The 7,500-nt window shown below is 45.6% G+C and overlaps 1 protein-coding gene across 1 annotated transcript in view; it reads left to right on the top strand.

The window, feature by feature from the left end:
- Positions 1–7,500, top strand: part of rims2a (regulating synaptic membrane exocytosis 2a) — a 263,740-nt gene that overhangs the window by 22,299 nt on the left and 233,941 nt on the right. The gene's annotated exons all lie outside the window — the stretch shown is intronic.

The raw sequence follows: 7,500 nt of genomic DNA, 5'->3' as shown, positions 1-7,500 counted from the left end.
CAATACACATAAACGCACACAGACACATACACACGCACACGCACGCACGCATGCACGCACACACACACCCACACCCACGCACACACACACACACACACACACACACACACACACACACACACACATACACACACACGCACACACACACACACACAATGCCCTTGGCGCACTCTCTCACACATGTGCAGAAATGAGTATGTGCATACACACACACACACACACAGACACACACACACACACGCACACAAACTCTCTAGCAAGCAAGCAGCCTGGTGCCCGAGGCCTGAGCAAATGCAGAACATGAGCGGCCGGCCGGCCGGGCAGCCGGATGGCTGGCGGAACACAGAAGGACACCGAGATATTGTTTTGGGCCTGTAATGGCCACTCGCTGCGCTGAGCTGCACGGTTATTAATAAACAAGCCACAGCAGCAACCACACACATGCATGCATGCACGCACACACACACATGCATGCACACACACATGCATATGCACGCGTGCAAGCATACACACAAATACAGACACACACACACACACACACACACACGCACACACACAAATACAGACACACACACACACGCACACACACAAATACAGACACACACACAGATGCATACACACAGATACAGACACACACACACACACACACACACACACACACACACACACACACACACACACACACACACACACACACACACACACACACACACACACACACACATGCACAGATGTGGAATGGCTCTGATCCTACTCAAGCGTGCTGCTGTAATAACTTATTATTTAGGCCTATTATTATTGTTATTATTATTATTATTATTAAGCGGTTCTGCTTTTTACCAGCTTATTAATCTCTCTGGTTGTTTGACTGATGGTGAGCACTGGACACAACTGGAATGGCCATCAGCATGTTGCTCTGAAATTTTGAAGAAAAGTCAGAAAGGTTGTAATTAATTATTTTTTCTTTGTCATAGAAAGTCATTCATTGGTGATTTCATTCATGGCCATTCATTAAATGTGACATTACAGTAAAAGGGGGTGGGGCGGGGGCATGGATATTCACAGTGCTCTTGGTTATTAATATTATTATTATTATTATTATTATTATTATTATTATTATATTATATATATTTTTTTTTACACTATTTCTATTATAGTACTATTTACATTGCCCCAGTTTGGGCCATGTTTTGCTCTGAAGTCCCACACATCACATCTCTGGGCTCTTACAGTATATATATAGGGAGACTGCAGGCCAGGCAAACTCTTAAACTACTACCCATAATCTTCCTTTGAAGAGGAAATGGGGTTGAAAGTGAAGTGAGAGATTTCTCCCTTTTCGTTTCTGAACAAGGCTAATAACCAGGTGTGTGTGTGTGTGTGTGTGTGTGTGTGTGTGTGTATGTGTGTGTGCGTGCGTGCGTGCGCGTGTGCGTGCGTGCTTGTGTGTGTATGTGTGTGTGTTGGGTGGGAGAGAGAGAGAGAGAGAGACAGAGAGAGACAGAGAGAGACAGAGAGAGCAAGAGAGAGGTGAATACAGATAGAAAAGCAGGACATAGTAAGTGAGAGACTGACAGAGAGACAGAGAGAGAGAAGGATAAGGAGAAAAGTGAGTGGGGAGAGTAGAGGGGATGGGAGGGGAGGATGGATGGATGATAGCTGGTAGGGAGCACGTCTGACCTGGCCACCACCACCATCAAGGGGGCCAGAGGGGGTTGGAGGAGGGGGGGAGAGGCCCTGGAGCTCAGGGAAGAACACGGGCCAAAAATAGCACAGCTCTCCGCATCTCATCTCAGGGAAAAAGGGGGGATGGGGATGAGTGAATCTCTCTCTCTCTCTCTCTCTCTCTCTCTCTCTCTCTCTCTCTCTCTGTCTCTCTCTCTCTCTCTCTGGCCATTATCTCTTTATTTCTTTCGCTTTCTTACATTTTCTGGTCTTTTCTCTGTCTTTCCTTCTCCATTGTCTCCTGTTCTCTCTTAATGTGCCATGCCCCCCTCCTACCGGTACTATTGTTTATATTTATTTAAGTAACTGTTTACAAAACTCTTAAGATTAAGCCCATGTTATAAATTTGCTGTTACCAGTATGTCAATTACGAAGTCATAGTGTAGTATTGTAGTGTAATTGCCTTTCTCTGGAAGGTTTTTCGCTGAAGAGAACAAGGGAGACCTTGTGGTATTAAGTACATGTGACTTCTCTTCTCCTCGGGTGCACCTTTTTTGTAATGTGCACCCCTCCGGACTAATCATTTGTCAGATGCTGGGCTTTGGAATGTGCCTTGCAAAAATGAACGTGTGCGCGCGCACACACACACACACACACACACACACACACACACACACACACACACACACACACACACACGCACACACACACACGCACACACGCACACACACACAATCTCTCTCTCTCTCTCTCTCTCTCTCTCTCTCTCTCTCTCACACACACACACACACACACACACACACACACACACACACACACACACACACGCACACACACACACTGTCAGGTCAGGTATCCGCTTCAAAGCAATGTGATGAATCAGGCCAGCGTGTGTTAAGTCATTCCTAGATACTCATCTGTGTGCCAACCTGCCTGCTGTGCTGGCCTGCCCTCCTGTACTGTCTGCAGTGGGCCCATATAGCCTCTGCTGCCACTTCTGGCGCCAGGGTTGCCAGATTGGGTGCTTTCCTGGCCAATTGGGGCATTTTAGGATAACCATCTGCTAGCAAATGTATTGGGTCTGTAGATTTATGGCCTGAGAAATCAGTGGAGTATAGGCAGTATGTATTTGGGCAGTATTGTCTCCAGGCGGGTGGCTAGCATTTTTTGGTCTGGAAGGCACATCTGGCAACCCTGGCTGTCAATGGCTCAGATCAAGTTAGACTGGACTAGAGCATATGAGGCCTGGGCCTTGTTATCAATCCATTAGTGTGTGTGCGTGTGCGTGTGTGTGTGTGTGTGTGTGTGTGTGTGTGTGTGTGTGTGTGTGTGTGTGTGTGTGTGTGTGTGTGTGTGTGTGTGTGTGCTTGCGTGCCTGCATGCGTGCGTGCGTGCGTGTGTGTGTTTGTGTGTACGCACACGTTTCAGCTGCTCTGCCACCAATCTCATCTCGCAGGCCTGTTCGGAGTCTGCTGCTGCTACTGCTATGCTTGTGTGCTAGGTTAGCAGCTGCTAATACTACACCGACATGAGCAAAGGCTTACCGCATTCAGCCTTTAAAGATGGGATTATTGTCTGAAAGTGTGTGTGTGTGTGTGTGTGTGCGTGTGTGTGTGTGTGTGTGTGTGTGTGCGCGTGTGCGTGTGTGTGTGTGCGTGTGTGTGTGTGCAATCTTTGCTGATGGAATTAATGGCACAGAGCAGCAGCAGTGTGTAGATGTGTACATGCTGCCTACCATCGTGGCATCATTACTGTCGAGTCCTGCGCTGCTTTCTCTGCGCTTGTGGCTGCTGGCTATTGCATAACTAAGCAAAAGTAGCACACTGTGCTAGTATGTCCATCTGCTAAAGAGGCTAGTATTTGCGACCACTGCTAGGCTTGCTAGCAGGATGTTTTAGGGTTTTGTTGTACAATTGGGGCAGCTTGTAATATACCTTTCTGTAAATAGCCAACTGTGCTGTAGTGAGTGCTTTCAATCTCATTGTGAATGTGTGTAGTGTAAATTGTTCACAGGCGACTTATTAGGCATGTACAAAGCAAAATCAAACATTTGTTAGGCATGTATTCGCAAATGTCTCGTTCATGCACAATAAGGGATTTATTACCAATTTAACCTTAGTAAGGACCTAGTAGGCCAGACGTGGGCAAACTCAGGCCCGGGGGCCACATGCGGCCCGCTCACCCATTTCATGCGGCCCTAAGAGCCTTTCCAAGAAAAAAATGCATATTCATACGGTCACTCACTCTTAAATTGGCTACCTAAAACAAGGGTCTTAAACCTAAGATTACTAATGTCTCCATCTAGATACAATTAGCAGGAATGGCATAACTGACAATGGTGAAATTATGTTGGCGTACACCAATTCTTATTATTGGCATGTGCAAGTTGCCTACGACATCCGACCCTTCGGTCAACTTTCTAAACCCAATGCGGCCCTTGGGCCAAATTAATTGCCCACCCTTGAAGTAGGCCTTAGCGTTTTCTTAGTGCATGCCTTACAAGTTACTTATGCAGGCATTAACGTTGTATGTATTAGTGCGAATAGATGTATCCCTAAAATAAAGTATTACCATACATTCTATATTGCTTTTCTTGGGGCAGCTTATGATATCATCAGGGCTGGCTGGGGGGAAAAATAGGGCCCGGGCAATATTGGTTTAAAGTGGCCCCTCATAATTTGTGGCGCAGAACTGACTTGCCAGTGGGCCCCGGACCCTCGTGGGCCCCTATTTACAGAAATGTAAAAAGACAAACAAAAAAACAATGTTTTTTTTTTTTTTACATTTCTGAAAATAGGGGTCCACGAGGGTGCGGGCCCACTGGGAAATGCCCACTATGCCAGATGGCCAGTCCAGCCCTGAATGTAATGCTCTTGCTCTTGGAGTGGAGTGTGGCAGGTTTGATTCCTTTGCTAGTAAGAATAATCATGTGGGTGGTCATCTGAATGCTCATCCATGTGGCTTTGCGCTTAACATCATAGCCTAGGCTACTGTATGCATGTAACCCCTACATGGCTCCAGGGATTTATCTTAGATCTAAGAATATTAGTCGACTCGCTTTGGATAAAAGCATCGGCCAAGTCTGAAAAAATTGCAGGCACTCTGTCGAGCTGAGCTGAGTCTATTGTAATGTTAAAATTACATTACATTACACTTAGCTGACGCTTTTTTTTTTTTTAATCCAAAGCGACTTTCACTTATTTTAAGTACAGGGTATTGGTTACAGCCCTGAAACAGTGTGGAGTTAGGTGCCTTGCTCAAGGGCACCTCAGCCATGGAGTGTGGTGAGGAGTGGTAAGGGTGGGATTCGAAACAGCAATCCTCTGATCTAAAGCCCATCTCCTTAACCACTAAGCCACTAAGACATTGTTTCTTGCTTCGTATGGACTATACTATAGACTGACAAGCTGTATTACATAAAAAAGCGTATAATATCATTCAAATATTTCAAATGTAATATTTGAGAAATAAAAAACTGGATTTCTCTCAAAGCTAAATTCCATCTAAGCTGACTCTTGTCAGATGGGTGGCTTTCTGCCTTTCTCTAGGAACATTCATCTGGAGCTATACCGTAGGTCTGCGAAGGCGTGGTTTTATTTTTAAAAATCCTTGCACATGATTAGGGTAACACTTGTCTGACATTTCTAATGAGGTGCTACTTAAACTACCCAGAGATAACAAAATACAGTTGAAATTACAGAATGAGTGAGTCTATGCGAGCGGCTATTGTTGTGTGCAACAACTCTCGCGTTTCACATATTTTCCCCTTCGCTATGTTTAAATTTGGACTCTCGTCACATCTCTGAATATTCTGCGATTCTGATTGGTTCAGCTTCATGGCGGTTCGAGAGCTGGGAGAATCCGAAGGTCCTCCAGACCCTCTCGTGAGCTCACAAAGCTGAGCGGAAATACACAAGGGTGTGGCGAGAATCAGACTACATTCCATCTACTTTGTACAATCTACTGCTTTTGGATAATAGCTTGAGTGTGATAAATTGTACCAAATTTAAGGGAAGGGTTAAACATGACGGAAAAGTGGGCCAACATTGGGCCTAAATTGGACAAATACAGTAAATATCTCACCAACATTGTGAACACAGACAGTAGATTGATGAGCGTTAACTCATCACAATGGCTAAATTCTGCAACTGAATACCACTCTTTGAATATGAAGTGAAAGTGAAGTGAAAGCATAACTTGGAAACTCCAACTCCCATTGTGACACAATACTCCACAGCACACAAGTGTTCACTGCACACAATGAAATTGTATTTATGCCTCACCCGTGCAAGGGGGCACCTCCCAATAGCGCCCCAAGGGAGCAGTACGGTACCATGCTCAGGGTACCTCAGTCATGGAGGATGGGGGATAGCACTGGTTAATTATTCCCCCCACCAACATGGCGGATCGGGAGTTGAACCGGCAACCTTTGGGCTACAAGTCTGACGTCCTAACCGCTTACCCATGACTGCCCTAATGTATGTGATATGACTTAAGATGAAAGTCATGCTGTTAGTAGAGTAATGGCTGAATACATGATTGATGTAATGTTACAATACACTGGCAGGCTTGTCACACACTCGTGCTGTAAGTGATGCTTTTGTTTTTGTCATGATCAGAGCGGGCCTCTTTGCTATACTGTACCTACTAAATGCTCCAAATACATTAGTTAATTAACTTTTGCTGGAGCTATACAGATGACATATTGATGAGTGGGGTGTCATTTCTTCACTCAAGTTCAAGTCTCTCTCTCGCTCTCTCTCTCTCTCTCTCGCTCTCTCTCTCTCTCTCTCTCTGTCTAACACACGCATGCACTGTACGCATATTTTCAACTTAGAGTCAGGGAGGGGTTTCTCTGCCCCTGTACACTGGTGTGTCATTTCTAGACAGCGCGAAAGTCGGCAAAAAAGTCCATGGCACTTGGCTTGTGGCAGAGAGACAAAACTGCTGTCTGTCATCTAATCCTGATTGAGGACCAGAGAGAGAGAGGGGGGGGGTGGGGGGTGGTGGCTCAGTCACTTGATCTAGGACCTAAATCCTCACGGAGCAGCTGCTGTTGACTTGGCTGACGGCGGGAAAAAAGTTTGTCATGTTTAATTGCATTTGGCCGCTCCACACCTCTCACCTGGGACTGGACGCCACATGGTATTGATCCCTGATCGCTGGGATTGATCCCTGGACTACTCTTCTAGAACTTACTATAATCAGTACATAGTGAAATACAGTGTTAAAACTCAGAGAGTACTCTGGACACACATACAATGAAGATGTTAATTTGACTCTCTAAGTGTTAATTGTGTATGTAACGGAGGCCAACTAGCAGAGTGTGGTGTGGAACGTTAGTAAACCTCTCTCCAGAAGCCTCATTACAGTGCGGTAGCGTTGGGCTATCGGACCAGCCCTTTAGCTCAGCGCACTCGTACTGGGCCTCCCATTGCCGAACCGATGTAGTTGACGAGGTGGCAGGTTCGCGGCCCCCAGGGGGACGAATTGTGCAGGAACACCTCTGTCACATATAGGACTGTACAATAGGGCTCTTCTCCTTCGTCCACCCTGGCAGCTTGTGGCTACAGTAAATGTTAAAGAAGTCTGCTTGATCCTCATTCTTTCACATCTCTTTGATTCGGTTAATGTAGCACAATTCAGTGCCTATTGTTAAGTGCTTCTTCCGCATATAGACTGACAAACTTAATTTAGACTGTGGAAAAAAAACACATCCTAGCAAACCTAACATTGTTTTTTTATTTGGCATCAGTCTCCCTTCCTCCAGTCTCCAAACACTCTTCTGTGTTCACTGACCAAACAGTTTTTCAGATAGGAGGGACATTATGTTGT

Source organism: Engraulis encrasicolus, chromosome 5, assembly GCF_034702125.1.
Source record: "Engraulis encrasicolus isolate BLACKSEA-1 chromosome 5, IST_EnEncr_1.0, whole genome shotgun sequence".
Taxonomy (NCBI): Eukaryota; Metazoa; Chordata; class Actinopteri; order Clupeiformes; family Engraulidae; genus Engraulis; species Engraulis encrasicolus.
The sequence above is the reverse complement of the archived record's forward strand: the minus strand, read 5'-3'. Positions and strand labels throughout refer to the sequence as shown.